General features: G+C 48.7%; 1 protein-coding gene across 5 annotated transcripts in view; it reads right to left on the minus strand.

The window, feature by feature from the left end:
* Positions 1-3,482, minus strand: part of Sun1 (Sad1 and UNC84 domain containing 1) — a 52,489-nt gene extending 49,007 nt beyond the window's left edge. For 4 of the 5 annotated variants that reach the window (XM_042686647.1, XM_042686649.1, XM_042686646.1 and 1 more), the window contains exon 1: positions 3,428-3,482. The gene's annotated coding sequence lies outside the window, so the exon portion shown is untranslated. The remainder of the gene's footprint in view (positions 1-3,427) is intronic. The other variant, XM_042686648.1, reaches the window with a different exon arrangement.
* Between the last annotated feature and the right edge of the window lie 12,164 nt (positions 3,483-15,646).

Genomic DNA, 15,646 nt, shown 5'->3' on the forward strand with positions numbered 1-15,646 from the left:
CCACCAGAAAACCGGAAGTGGCACTGTGGCTCAAGTAGTTGAGTGCTAGCCTTGAGCTGAAGATCTGAGAGACAACCCTCAGGCTGAGTTCAAGCCCCATGCCCGGCAAAAATGTAAAGATCACCTGATGTGGGAGAAATAATTGTATTGTCAAAGCTCATAGAATTCACAAACTGTATAGACCTTGATGACAATTTGCCTTGTGAAGGTTAAAATGTGTTTGTGACTTTAAGTAACACTATTCCACAATACTGTGAAATATGTGAAATTTATATAATCACCTAATCTCAATTAAAAAAAAAAGTGAGAAAGGATGGGTTAGGAGCCAGGGATGACAATGTTGTTAAGACACCCATATTCATATATTGTTTTGTAGAATGGGAACTTCTTTGTACAACTACTTAAGACAACAATAAAAAGTGTTTAAAAAAATAAAGCAAGTAGACAAGGCTTACACACTGAACACCGCAAAGCTGTTGCAAGAAGTAAAAAAGGCAAACTTCCACAAATTTCAAGACTAAGCATCTCGATGGCCAAAGTGACCTACAGATTCACTATGCCCCCTATCAAAACCTAATGGCCATTCTCTATGGAAAAAAAGCCCATCCTCAAATTTACATCCAATGAAAACAGAATGGTAGGAAAATCAAAGTTACAGGAATCACAGCTACTAATTTCAAAATTTAAGGACCAAGTTCCCACATGCCAGGGAATGCCCCCAACCCTCTACCACACAGCATACCCAAATGAACTCTACAGTAAACACTTATTTTTAACTCTATAACCACTTTTGGGCCTCCTATCTGGCGTTCCTATCTGCTCAGCCTGAACCTTAGCCTCTCTGGCCACCAGTAGTTGCCTTCTTCACTGGGAAGTCACAATTACTCCATGTCTCTCTGGAGCCTTTAATTCATTTTGACAGGGTCTCACTATGTACTCAAGGCTGACTTTGAACTCATCACGTAGCCAGGCTAATCTTGAATTTGTGATCCTCCCATCCCACCTCCCTAGTGTTAGGAATAACATGAGTGTCTTGTATCTGTACATGGCAGAAGGTGGAAGAGCCAGCTTATTTACCTCAGCCTTTCTGAGGCCCTAATGCATCCACTGGAAACAGCCCTCATTGCTTAGCCACCGAATGTCTCAGTACTGCTATGCCAAGTATGGGAGATATTTAGACCAATAAAATTACAAGACTCACCGGGTGCCTAGCTACTCAGGAGGCTGAGATCTGAGGATTGAGGTTCAAAGCCAGCCCGGGCAGGAAAGTCCATGAGACTCTTATCTCCAATAAACCACTAGAAAACCAGAAATGGTGCTGTGGCTCAAGCTATAGAGCACTCACCTTGAGCTGAAGAGCTGAGGGACAGCACCCAGGCCCAGAGTTCAAGCCCCACCCCCCCCCCGCAAAAAAAATTTTACAAGACTCTAAAAATAAATGCTTAACATCGAACATGGCCAAAGATCCTTATGTGTGACAACAAGCTTTTTGCTGTTGTTTACTTTTTTGGGGGGTGGAGTGGGAGGAGGTTATACTCCAGGTGATCAAGCAAATACTTGTACCAAAAAGCCCATGGGGCAGATGCTTGCACTGGCTAAATCTGGCACATCAACGCCACACAAAAGAACAAGCACAGGCACATGCTACACGCTACAGCATGAACTTGAGGACACTGTACTACATGAAAGCAGCCAAACCCAGAGCTACTACCCATGAATATGAAATGTTCAGAGGAGGAAAAGTTCATGGGCGGAGAAGATGGGATAATCCCATTGTGGGGGAAGGAAAATGGGGAGGACCTGCTGAGTGGGTGTGGGTTTCTGTTCTGAGTGATGAGTTTGGGAACTAGATAATGATGATAGTTGCACAACACCATGAAAGTACTGAATGCCATTCAACAGCTGAAAATGGTCTCAAGTCAACTTTATGTGTATTTTACCACAAAAAAACACCACCTCAAAAAAAGCAGCAGTTAGGTGGCTCAGTGGTAGAGCACCTGCCTTGCATGCATGAGGTCCTGGATTCGATTCCTCAGCACCACATAAGCAAAAAAAGAAAAAAGACGGAAGTGGCACTGTGGCTCAAGTGGCAGAGTGCTAGCCTTGAGCTGAAGAGCTGAGGGACAGCGCCCAGGCCCAGAGTTCAGACCCCACGACTGGACTCCCTCTCCCCCCAAAAAAGCAGCAGTTAGTCAGGTGCTGGTGGCTCACACCTATAATCCTAAATACTCAGGAGGCTGAGATCTGAGGATAGAAGTTCAAAGCCAGCTTGGCTGGAAGAGTCCTATCTAATTAACCCACAAAATGCTGGAGGTGGAGTTGTGGCTTAAGTGTCAGCCTTGAATGAAAAAGCTAAGGGTCAGTGCCCAGACCCTGAGTACATATGTACACCCCCCCCCCAAATGCTCTTCAAGAGCAACAGGTGATGGAGATCCAGGCTACACGGGCACAAGGCAAGCAGAGCACCTGAACTAGGGTACACACATTCCTCTTCCCCCAGCAGCTCAGGTGCTGCAGGACCAACAGACAACCAGGCTTAGAATTAGAAACACATGAGAATTTAGCTGACCGCAGCATCCAGGAGTAAAGGTGGGAGTGGGGGGAGAGAGAAAGAGAGAAGGAAAACCTCGGGGAAATTTAAAAGGTGGTAGCCGAATTAAAATACAACGCAACGCAGAGAGGGAAAAAGAAAAAGAAAAAGCGTGTCACCTTCCCAGCAAGTGGAACAGAATGCAAATGAGATCAGACTCGTGCCCAAATCGTAGTGGGGCATTTCCAAACCAACCAGATCTGCGACAGCCAGAAAGCCATGGGCAGAGGAGGAGAAACAACTGGAAAGAAACGGAGTTAAAAAAAAAACAAAACAACAACAACAAAAACACTGCTCCCAAGTAACCACCGTGAGTTTTATAACCGCAGCGGGACCAGCGCAACCGAGCGGGCGAGGGACAAACCGCTACGCTGGGCCGCGGACGCCTCGCGGGCCCCGGCCCGCAGCTGGGGTCCCCGCACCCCAGCGCCCCGCCCTGCGCCTCGCCGGCCACCTGAGGCACCTGAGCGCAGGCAGGGCGCGCCTGCGGGGCGGTCTGCGCCTGCGCACCGGGCTCCGGGGGTCGGAGACGGGGGTTAGGAGACTTGAGGCACTGGGGGACGGTGCTAGGGGGCACTAGGACGCTCGAAGACGGGCGCTGGGGGTCCTGGATACAGGCGCATTGATTGGGACACCGGAGGGCGCCGCGGCCTGGCTGCCAAAGGGGTGCTAGGCGGGTCGGGGGCGGCGGCGGCCTTTGGCAGCTCCAGCGGCCTCGGAGCGGCTGGTCCCCGTCCCCTCTGCTAGGCACGTCGTCTAGGACGTACCTGATCTCCAAGGACGACCCCAGCCTCCCCAACCCCCGCCTTGGGTCACGACTCTCCAGCCGGTGCTCACCTGCCTCGCGCCGCCGCCTCAGGCCTCATCCGTGCCGCCCAGGCCAAGTACGGAGGCCCCAGGCCCGCTAGCCAATCACGCGCCGCTCCGGGGCCGGGGGCGGAAACAATATAGATCTTCGCCAATACCGAGCGAGATATCTAAAGCTTTCGACCAATAAAAAGACGGATTTCCTCCGCGGGCGCCAGAGAGAGCGAGCGCTGGGAGGGAGAGGGTGGGGCCGGGATTGCGTCACGAGGTGTGGCGGCCGCGCCCTAGGGAAGGCGACAACGCGCCTCTGGCGTCGGGGGTCATCTCTCCAGCGGCCGCTAGACGAGGGAGGAGTTGCGTCTCCGGGAGAGGTCACATCCCTGGGAGGGAGGGGGTGGCACCTCGTACTGGGGTCAGGTCTGGAGAGGGGACCGCATCCCGGTCGCGGTCGCTTCGGGGAGGAGATCTGGGGAGGAGATCCGGGCAGGGGCGGCATCCCGGGGAGGGCCACAGCCCCCGCGGGGGAAGGGGCCACACCTCGGGGAAGGACCGCGGGGAGGGCCCTGCCCTTAGCTTTGACCACTCAAGGCTGGCACTCTACCACTTGAGCTATACCCCCATTTATGGCTTTTTGCTGGCTAATTGGAGAGAAGAATCTCACAAACTTCCCTGCCCAGGCTGGCTTCGAACCGAGATCTTCAGATCTCAGCCTCCTGAGTAGATAGGAATACAGGCCTAGCAATCCAAGCAGCATAGCCAACGCTGTCTCTCATCAAGGAAAACTGAGTTAGGGGGTCGTGCCGTAGCCTGGGATTAGACACAGTTGGATACTGTTGTGCTAGACTCCCAGGAGAGAGGCCGGGGTGGGTTTCCGAGTAGATGAGTAGATAGGAATACAGGCATCAGCCACTGGTGGTCTGGCTTGCTGCAACTTTTGAGGTTCAGTCTGTTGCATGTAGTTGTCCATTCCCCCCCCCCCAAATGTGGGGTGTTTCACAATCTGTTGGTCTGTTCTTTTCACTAGTTGAGGAGTCTGTGAAAGGTGTTTTTGGTTTTTCTTTGCCAGTCTTGGGGCTTGAACTTGGGACCTGGGCGCTGTCCCTGAGCTGCTTTTGCTCAAGGCTAGCACTCTACCACTTGAGCCACTGCACCACTTCCCGCTTTTTCTACTTATGTGGTCCTGAGGAATCAAACCTAGGGCTTTATGCATGATAGGCTAGCACTCTACCACTAAGACACATTCCCAGCCCATTGTTTTTTTTTTGTTGTTGTTGTTTTTATATGCGGACCAGAGAGTAGATATTTAAGGCTTCTTAGTCACTGGGTCTCTGTGGCAAATGCCCAGGTCTGCTGTCAGGGAATCTGTGTCAGTGTGTGTGAAACCCCATGGGGTCATTGCCTGGCTCTACCTACAGGATCCAAAGCCCTGGTTTGCTGAGCAGAGGAACAGCTGAAGGACTGACTGCCAGGTTGTTTGCATTTGAGCTGTTCTGAATGAAGCCTCTTATAAACGGAAAGGCAGGTGTCTGTGGATTTTTTTTTCTTAATTATTGTTTGGATACACACACTTTGGCTTTTTAAAATAGTGCATTTGCTTAGCTGATCCATCTGTTGCTGGTCCAATCCTGAATCAGAGCTGCTACTCAGTCCATTCTGCTTGAGGGAAAATTATGGCAGGCAGTTGCACCCTCCCTAACTGTCCCCATGGAAAATTCAGTACTACGATCTCATCCTGACAATGCTGGCCACCACCTTGTCCATCTTAGAGGCAAGTGTAGCACTCCTTAAGTACTTGGTCTATGGGGCACACTATGAAAAAATGGGAACAAGAAGCAGATGGAGTTGGGTGCAGTGGCTCACACCTCTAACTCCTAACTACTCGGAGGCTAAGATCTGAATATTATGGTGTGAAGGCAGCACAAGGAAGAAAAGTTCTTTAGACTCAATCTCCAATTAACCAGCAAAATGCTGGAGTGGAGGCTCAAGTGGTAGTGTGCCCGCTATGACCAAGAGAGCTGAATAGGAGCATGAGGCTTTGAGTTCAAGCCCCTGTACTGACACAAAAAAGAAGTTAGGGAGGGAAGATGGAGGGTATGATCACAGAGAGTCGAGGACTCTGGGTTGGCCTTCATTTCCCAGGGTAAGTGTACAACCTCACATCAAAGAAAGATATAGAGCTGGGAACACTGGTTGTTCACACCTGTAATCCTAGCTATTCTAGGATTTTCAGGAGGCTGAGTTCTGAGGATCATGGTTCAAAGACAGCCTGCGCAAGAAAATCTGTGAGACTTTTTTTGGGGGGGGGCGGGGGGGCGGTGGTGGGGCCTGAACTCCCGGCCTGGGCACTGTCCCTGAGCTCTTCAGCTCAAGGCTAGGGCTCTACCAATTGAGCCACAGTGTCACTTCCAGCTTTTTCTGCTTATGTGGTGTTGAGGAATTGAATCCAGGGCCTCATGCATGCAAGGCAAGCACTTTACCCCTGAGCCACCTTCCCAGCCCTCTGTGAGACTCTTACCTCCAATAAACTACCAAAAAGCTGCAAGTACAGCTGAGGTTCAAGGAATACAACCCCAGCCTTCATTGAAAAAGCTAAGGGACAGTAGCCAGGACCTGAGTTCAAGCCTTGGTACTGGCACCAAAAAAACAAAAACAAGACCCTGAAAGCTGTAGGTGAGGTAATATATACCCTGTGTCCCTGAACCCATTCTACGTTCCCTACGCTGCTTAGCAATCCAAGTAGCATAGCCAGTGCTGTCTCTCATCAAGGGAAACTGAGTCAGGGGGTCATGATAGAATCCTGTCTAAAGGAAGATGAGGCACGTGGCTTGGGATTAGACAGCTGGATAGTGTTCTGCTAGACTCCCAGGAGAGAGATCTGAGTGGGTTTCTCTGTGAACTGACACGTCAAAATAGTAGCAGGCTGGGCGCCAGGCGCCGGTGGCTCACGTTTGTAATCTTAGCTACTCAGGAGGCTGAGATCTGAGGATCGCAGTTCAGAGCCAGCCCAGGCAGGAAAGTCTTTCACAGACTCTTATCTCCAATTAACCACCAGAAAACCGGTGCTGTGGCTCAAGTGGTAGAGCGCTCACGTTGAGCTGAAGACCTCAGAGACAGCTCCCAAGCCCATAGTTCAAGCCCCATGACCAACCTCCTCGCACCCCCCACCCCCCAAAAAAAAAGAAAAAGAAAAAATAGGCTTGGTCTTTCAGTTGTAAACAGAACCAGACTTCACCCAGGGGAAGAGGACTGGCTAAGAGACCTAAGCCAGGGCTGGGAAGGTGGCTCAGTGGTAAGGCGCTTGCCTTGCATGCCTGAGGCCCTGGGTTCGATTCCTCAGCACCACATAAGCAAAAAGAAAAAAGCCAGAAGTGGCACTGTGGCTCAAGTGGTAGAGCGCTAGCCTTGAGCTGAAGAGCTGAGAGACAGCGCCCAGGCCCAGAGTTCAGGCCCCACGACGGGACCCAAAAAAAAAAAAAAAAAAGAAACCTAGCCAAAGTGAAGGCTTGGAGCCCTCTCGATTGGTGTGTAGTGGGTGTGGCAGGACAGTCAAAAGGCAGGGCTTGTAGAGAGTTGGAGAAGGAAAATTCCCATGGAAAATTCCTAAATCCCTTTCTCCTCAGGAAATGATTTGACTTGTCCATATGCTGGGTCTAGGTCTCCCTGTGATTAGCTTCTGGCTCCTGTTCTGGGCAGGGAAAGTACTTGAAGGGAAGTGGTTTCCACAGGCAGTGCCCTGTGGCTATGTAGGGCATGGAGTATGTGGCCGGGTGAGGGGGGAGTCTTCCCAGAGGGATGACAGGAACAAGTCACAGAGCTGAGCCAATCTCTGCCAGCCTTTCTATCAACCACATCACACATACACTGTCAGTGCTAGTTGTTTCCTGTCCTCCTCCCCCTCCCTCTTCTTCTCCTCCTCCTCCTCCTCCTCCCCCTCCCCTCCTCCTCTTTCTCCTCCTCCCCTCCCTTCCTCCTCCTCCTGTTACGGGGTTTGAACTCAAGGCCTGGACACTTTTGCTCTAGCCTACCACTCTACCACTTGAGCCACAGCAGCAATTCTGGCTTTTTCTCTTTATGTGGTACTGAGGAATTGAACCTAGGGCTTCATGCATGCTAGGCAAGGACTCTACCACTAAGCCACATTCCTAGCCCCCCCTTTTTTTAACCTTTTTCCCCCTTCTCTTCCTTTCTTCCACCTGCCCCCTCCTTTTTCTTTTGTGTTAGTATTGGGGCTTGAACTCAGGTCCTGAGCACTGTCCCTTAGCTTTTTCAATTAAGGCTGGCACTCTACCACTTGGGCTGCAGTTCCACTAGTGGCCTTTTACTGGTTAACTGGAGATAAGAATCTCCTAGGGCTAGCTTCAAAAACAAGATTCTCTGACCTCAGCCATCTGAGTATCTAGGATTCGGTGAGTGAGACTCCAGCTCTCCCTCACTTTATTTCTTAGATAGGGTCTCCAGTTTTGCCGGGGGCCAGCCTCAAACCACAGTCCTTCTGCCTAAGGCTACTTTCAGAGCTGAGACTACAGATTAACATCCCCTTAATAGGCACAAGCCTAGCTATTCAAAGAGCTTCAGTTCTGAGGATTGTTTTTAAAGCCAGCCCCACAGTAAAGTCCGTGAGATTCATCTCCAACTATCAAAAAGCTGGAAGTGGACAAGTAGCTTAAAATGAAAGAGCACTAGCCTTGAGCAGAGAAACTAAGGGTGCATGAGAGGTTCAGAGTTCAAGTCCCTGTATCTGCATGATAAACTAAAACCAAAAAACCCACAGTGGCATGCTTCTTTCTGGCCAGCAATGTAGCAGGACATCTTCACACTGTTGCCTTCTCTGGAAACTCCCCAGCCCTTTGCATATACTCTTCTTCATGCAGATAGTGAAGGCAACACAGCCAAATGTGTTACCCTCTCTAGGTGACCCAGCTTCACTCCTGCAAAGCACCCACACTTACCAGCGGCTCTAGGCTTTTAGACGTGGGAATAAGTTTCCGGCTCTCAAAAAATGCCTATCCACTTGTGTCTACAGCTTATTTTGGCTGGCCAACTGTTTGATAATCAGGTCCTTTGCATCTATAAATGCATCGCGTGGGCTATCCTTGTTCAGAATAGCTGTTTTTAAACTTTCAGAAGCATATTGGAGGTCATGGTGAGCTAAATATTCAGAGAAAATGATTTTAAAGCACAGAGAAAATTGAAAGTTGGAATCAGATCTCAGCCTCCTGAGTAGCTAGGATTACAGGTGTGAATCACCAATGCCTGGTTCTTCAATATTTTTAGTGACCATCCTACACCTTTTCCAAGAACATAGGTGTTATGTGTATTCTGGTGCATACTGCAGACATGACTAAATCTGCTTTTCTGACAGCACGTGGACAATCTCATCTTTCTGTAGATCTAGATCAGAGCTCAGCTCAAGAGTAGTCCAGGCTGGTCCCTGCTTCCCCTTTGGGTCTTGTTCATGAGGAGTACAGGCGGAAGAAAGTAGGTGGAGGGGGGAGGGGGGAGATGGAAGCCTCGGACAGAGGCATAGACAAATTTAGACAAGGTGAAAGCTATGGAATGTGAGGGGGGGAAGGGAAGTGGAGGACACATGGCTCAAAATAGGTGGCCAGAGACTGCAGAGGCAGTATGTCCCCAGGCCCAAGGCCCAGGGCAGATCTGGAAAGCCAGAGATTCAGGGCTGGAGCAACTGCTTTGCCCCATACATACCCAGGGGAGCAACTGGCAACTAGAAATGTTGCCTTGGCCTAAGAGCCAGAATCTTGTACTCTAGAAAAAAAGGCCTTTGCCAGAGGCTGGTAACTCCCTTCTGGGTGATGCCGGGTGTCTCCTTCCCCTAACACCTACCTAGTCCACAGCTTTCAAATCTGGAAGCCTGGGGGACTCTACTGGGACATGGAGCTAGCTCCTTGTCAGCCTCTGCTCACCAGAGGCTATGCAGGAAACCAAGTCCCGTGGGAGATCCAAGACAATCCCTTGTCCCTAAGTAAGGAAACATTAAGTGTTAGAAATGGCTTGGGTTGTTGGGTGTTCCATAGGATTAAGGACTCCAATTTGATAGGATAGGAACTCGGCAAGGAAAAATTTACTTCTGCATTTACTTACATCAGTCAAAAAATTTGGCAGGCAAGCACACATTGCAGGCAGGCTGCTCCCTATTTATTCTTAATGCAATAGTCCTCCTCTACTTGGACTGGCCCAGCTCAGGTTCACAATCTGCTCACAACTCGCTAGTTTGGTAGGATCTGTTTACAGAAAGTGACGATTAAAAGACTTTGAGAGGAACCGAGTGTTGGTAGCTCACACATGTTATCCTACCTACTCTGGAGGCTGAGATCTAGGATTATGGTTCAAAGACTGCCCAGGCAGGAAAGTCTGTGAGACTCTTATCACCAGTAAACCACCAGAAAACCAGAAGTGGCACTGTGGCTCAAATAGTAGAGCACTTGCCTTTAGCTGAAGAGCTGAGGGATAGCGCCCAGGCCCAAAGTTCAAGCCCCACAACTGACAAAAAAAAAAAAAAAAGATTAACAGTACAGGCTGGGAGTATGGCTTAGTGAAGAAGTGCTTGCCTAGCATGCATGAAGCCCTGGGTTAGATTCCTCAGTACCATATAAAGAGGAAAAAGCTGGAAGTGGCGCTGTGGCTGAAGTGGTAGAGTGCTAGCCTTGAGCACAGGAGGTTCAGGGACAGTGTATGGGCATTTTCAAGCCCTAGAACTGGCCAAAAAAAAAAAAAGTACAGGATGTTGGGTGTCACCTAGGAAAAAGGACACCAACTCAAAAGGAACTAGGCAAGGCAAAGTTTATTTCTGTAGAAGGGTGAACTGTGGGCTAAAACTCCTGCCAGCAAGCACATAGAGCAGGCATGCAGCTCCCTTTTTATCCCTAAGCCAGCAGGCCCTGCCCTCCTCTCACACTGACTAAATTCAGGTTCACAATGTTCAAAAGGATGTGGCTTAACAGGATGTAATTAAAAATCACTGAGCTTCTAACAGGATGTTTTAACTGAAGTGCTCAGGAAACTGATATAAGCAACTAAAATGTAATTAACTAGGGTCAAACCTCATGGCCAAAGCAGGAACCCTTTAGAAAAACAGTTCTCTCAACAGAAAGGAAGAAAACTACTTTGATAGAAAAGATATTCTTCTTGGGGCTGGAAAGGTGGCTTAGTGGTACAGTGCCCTGGGTTCGATTCCTCAGCACCACATAATCAGAAAAATCCGGAAGTGGTGCTGTGGCTCAAGTGGTAGAGTGCTAGTCTTGAGCTGAAGAGCTGAGGGATAGTGCCAGGTTCAGAGTTCAGGCCCATGACCAACAGCAACAACAAAAAGATGTTCTTTCCGCACCATAGCAGTGATAGGGAAGAGTCTGAGCAACAGAACTCTACATCTCTGTGAGAAAGTCTTGTGATGATCTGATGACCGGGGGTGTACTTTATTATAGTTAAATGTAGGCTTATTTTGTCCTGCAGGAGTTCTAATCCTAGATTTGGCTCAAGTATTAAACATCCACCCTAGACTTGTACTCAAATGCTTATAGTAACATTATTCAAAATGGAATTGGAAAACGTAAGCCTCCATCATCTAGGTGAATGGACAAAAAAATTGTGGTGTATCCATTCAATGTATACCACACTGCCATAAAAATGTAATGGTAGCCGGGCGCTGGTGGCTCACGCCTGTAATCCTAGCTACTCAGGAGGCTGAGATCTGAGGATCGCGGTTCAAAGCCAGCCCGGGCAGGAGAGACCGTGAGACTCTTATCTCCAATAAACCACCAGAAAACCGGAAGTGGCGCCGTAGCTCAAGTGGTAGAGCGCTCGCCTTGAGCTGAAGAGCTGAGGGACAGCGCCCAGGCCCAGAGTTCAAGCCCCACGACCACCAACAACAAAAAAATGTAATGGTAGCTGGGCACTGGTGGCTCACGCCTGTAATCCTAGCTACTCAGGAGGCTGAGATCTGAGGATCGCGGTTCAAAGCCAGCCCGGGCAGGAAAGTCCGTGAGACTCTTATCTCCAATAAACCACTAGAAAACCAGAAGTGGTGCTGTGGCTCAAGCAGTAGAGTGCTCGCCATGAGCTGAGCGCTTGCCTTGAGCTGAAGAGCACAGGAACAGCACCCAGGCCCAGAGTTCAAGCCCCACGACCAACAACAACAACAACAAAATGTAATGGTGTAGAAAAGCATGAAGTAACGTTGGTAAGACTCAGGAGGAAGGAAGGTGACAGCATGAAGGGCAGGCTCAGTATGAGGACAAAAGGTACAAGGTTGGTGTGTGTGTGTGTGTGTGTGTGTGTGTGTGTTTTCTAGGGCTTGAACTCAGGGTTTGGACACTGTACCTGAGCTGCTTTTGCTGCTTTTGCTTAAGACTAGTACTCTACGCTTACACTACAGTTCCATTTCCAGCTTTTATGGTAGTTAATTGGAGCTAAGAGTCTCTTGTACTTTTCTATCCTGCAGACCTCAAACTGCAAACAATGATCCTCAGATCCCAGCCTCTTGAGTAGCTAATATTACAGATTTGAGTCACTTGTTTGTGATTTGCCCTGAGTTTGGGCTGAGAGTGGAAGCTCTAAAAACAAAAACCTTTGGTTTGATTGCATAACTGTATATACTTGCCAAAAATAATCAAAATGCACATGTAACGTGGATCAATTTCACTGTATGAAAATTAATATGAATAGAGTTGATCTAAAGAAAAAGAGACTTACCTTACAATGGTGGTTCACACCTGTAATCCTAGCTACTCAGGAGGCTGAAATCTGAGAACCACCATGCCAAGCCAGCCCAAGAAGACAAATCCAAAAGATCCTTATCTTCAGTGTAACCAGCAAAAAGCTGGAAATGTGGCTCAACTAGTAGCCTCAAACAGAAAAGCTAAGAGAAAGCACTAAGGCCTCTCTCTATTTCTCTCTCGCTCCCTCCCCCCCTCCCTCTCTCACACACTCACACACAAATTTTAAAAACTAAAATTGGAGCAAGGTAGCACACATCTTTAATCCCAGCTATTTAGGAGGCAAAGTCAAAGCCAGCTGAATAAGACCACATCTTACAGGAGTGAGCCAGTGGCTCACACCTAGCTACTTAGGAGGCTGAGATATGAGGATCATGGTTTGAACACAGGCCAAGCAAGAAAGTCTGTATAGCTGTTATTTTTAATAAATGATTCAAAAAGCTGCAAGTGCAGCTGTAGTTCAAGTGAGAGAGTGCTAGCTTTGAGAAAAAAAGCACAAGGACTGTGCTCAGGCCCTGAGTTCAAGTCCCCAGGACCCAAAGAAAAAACAGAGTATGAAGGGTGGTAAATGCCTATAACCCTAGCTATTAAGTGTTAGTATGTCCTCTTCCAGTTGGGGCTTCACAGTCTCCATCTTAGGCTCTCAGCATGTATCTCTAGCCCCCAGCTGCATAAGCAAAACACCCTCCACCCAGACCTGAACTCCATCCTGCCTTCACAAAGAAAGGAGAACTCTCCACAGTGCTCCTGACCGGTTTTCCTTTCTCCACATTGTATCTGATGGGTCTGCATTCCCACTGTCTGCCCAGAAACCTAAATTCTGTCCTGCCTACGTGCTGTCTTCAGTGACCAGCTGCTTATGTGTGGAGTACCTCCCACCTCTAGACCTGGGACTGCATAAGGATGCTCCTGAATAAGGACAGGTGCCATTTCTTCCTCTCCTGTGAGGGAGGTGGCCTTGGTAGCCCTGCTGACAATAAACCCTTTGCTCTACATGACTGTGTCCATGTGATCTTCTGGAGTGGGTGTTTTCATTAGGAAAACATAAATAGGATAATCTTGGTCTGAGGTAATAAAGTCTAGGGGCTGGGAAGGTAGCTCAGTGGTAGAGTGCTTGCCTTGCATGCCTGAGGCCCTGGGTTCGATTCCTTAGCACCACATAAGCAGAGAAAGCTGGAAGTGGCACTGTGGCTCAAATGGTAGAATGCTAGCCTTGAGTTGAAGAACTGAGGGACAGTGCCTAGGCCCAGAGTTCAGGCCCCACGACCCACCAAAAAAAAAAAAAAGTAAAGTCTATCTGAAATATAAAGCAAAAAAGCCCTGGGAATGCAATTCAAGTGATAGAGCACCTGCTCAAGATCCTGGGTTCCACCCCAAATACAATTTTTTATTATTTTCTTTGTTTGTTTTTTGTTTTGGGTCCGGTTGTGGGGCCCAAACGCTGGGCCTGGGCGCTGTCCCTCAGCTATTCAGCTCAAGGCTAGCACTCTACCACTTGAGCCACAGTGCTACTTCCGGCTTTTTTCTTTTTTTGCTTATGTGGTGCTGAGGAATCGAACCCAGGGCCTCATGCATGCAAGGCAAGCGCTCTACCACTGAGCCACCTTCCCAGCCCCCCCCCTTTTATTTTTATTTTTTTTTTTTTATTGGTTGTGGGGCCTGACCTCTGGACCTGGGTGCTATCACTGTCCTCTTCAGCTCAAGGCTAGCACTCTACCACTTGGGCCCCAGCACCACTTCCAGCTTTTTCTGCTTATGTGGTGCTGAGGAATCAAACCCAGGGCCTTGCATGCAAGACAAACACTCTACCATCGAGCCACCTTCCCAGCCCCCAAATACAATTTTTTTGGGGAGGGGTCTGGTCGTGGGGCCTGAACTCTGAGCCTGGGCGCTGTCCCTCAACTCTTCAGCTCAAGGCTAACACTCTACCACTTGAGCCACAGTGCCACTTCCTGCTTTTTATTCCCCTGCTTATGTGGTGCTGAGGAATCGAACCCAGGGCCTCATGCATGCAAGGCAAGTGCTCTACCACTGAGCCACTTTCCCAGCCCAAATCTAATTTTTTTTTAAAGTAGCAGGAAGTTTACTGTTGGGGCTGAAAAGAAAATATCCCCACAGAAGACACAGAAAAACAAAATGACAGGAAAAGGAGGAAGACAAGAGTTGATCGAAGATGTAAAGATCAGTTTAGAATTTCAAGATTAGATACAGGAAGAAACTCCACAAAGAGGAACAGAGAGGAAACCCTGCAGAATAAAAATGGAATCAACCTTTCTGATTGAAGGGCAGAGCCCATGTGGGCTCACTAGAGAAATTACAGTGGCAAGAATAAAGAAAAGGTTGTGAGGGTACTGGTGGCTTACACCTATAATCTTAACTACCCAAGAGGGCTGAGTTCTGAGGATGGTGGCTCAAAGCCAGCATGGACAGGAAAATGTTAAGAGAACCTGTCTTCTAATCAATCAGCAAAAAGTTGGGATTGGCTGAGAATGTGGCTTAGTGGTAGAGTGCTTGCATGAAGCCCTGGGTTTGATTCCTTACATAAACAGAAAAAGCCAGAAGTGGCACTGTGGCTCAAGTGGTAGAGCCCTAACCTGGAGCTTAAAAGAAGCTCAGAGACGGGGCCCAGGCCCAAGCCCCAGGACTGGTGCGCACACGCGCGCATACACACACACACAGCAAGCTGGCTGGGAATGTGGTTTAGTGGTAGAATGTTTGCCTAACATGCAAGAAGCGCACACACACACACACACACACACACACACACACACACACACACACACAGAGCAAGCTGGGGGCTGGGAATGTGGCTTAGTGGTAGAATGTTTGCCTAACATGCAAGAAGCCCTGGGTTCAATTCCTCAGTATCACATATACAGAGCAAGCCAGAAGTAGTGCTGTGGTTCAAGTGGTAAAGTGATAGCCTTGAACAAAAGCAACTCAGGGACAGTGCTCAGGCTCTAAGTTCAAGCCCCTGGACTGGCAAAGTAAAAGCTGGGCTGGGTACCAGTTGTTCTCGCCTATAATCCTAGCTACTCGGGAGGCTGAGATCTGATGATCGCAGATCAAAGCCAGCCTGGGCAAGAAAATTGGTGAGAGTCTGATCTCCAGTTAACCACCAGAAAACTGGAAGTGGTGCTGTGGCTTTAAGTGGTAAAGCTGAAGAGCTGAGGGTCAGTGCCCAGGCCTAGAGTTCAAGCCTCATGACCAACAAAAAAAAGAAAAAAAGCTGGGATGGAGGTGTGGCTCAAGTGACAGAGCATCACATGAGTGAACAAGTCAAGCAAGGGCTTTAGGCTCAGAGTTCAAGCTTCAAAGGAAAGTGAAAACACAGAGCCTCCTACGAAACTACAACTATTAAACTTCCCAAAGCAATACAATACAGCTGTGTCTTCAAAATTTCAAGGGAAAATTTTGGGTCGAAGAGTATCTAGTTATGAGACATTAAAATTCAAGGCACTTAGACCAGAAGTGCAGAAGTGGAGCCTCATTCCTGTTATGCCTAGCTACTTGGGTG

Source organism: Dipodomys spectabilis, unplaced genomic scaffold (assembly GCF_019054845.1).
Source record: "Dipodomys spectabilis isolate Male_0828 unplaced genomic scaffold, ASM1905484v1 ptg000098l, whole genome shotgun sequence".
Classification (NCBI taxonomy): domain Eukaryota; kingdom Metazoa; phylum Chordata; class Mammalia; order Rodentia; family Heteromyidae; genus Dipodomys; species Dipodomys spectabilis.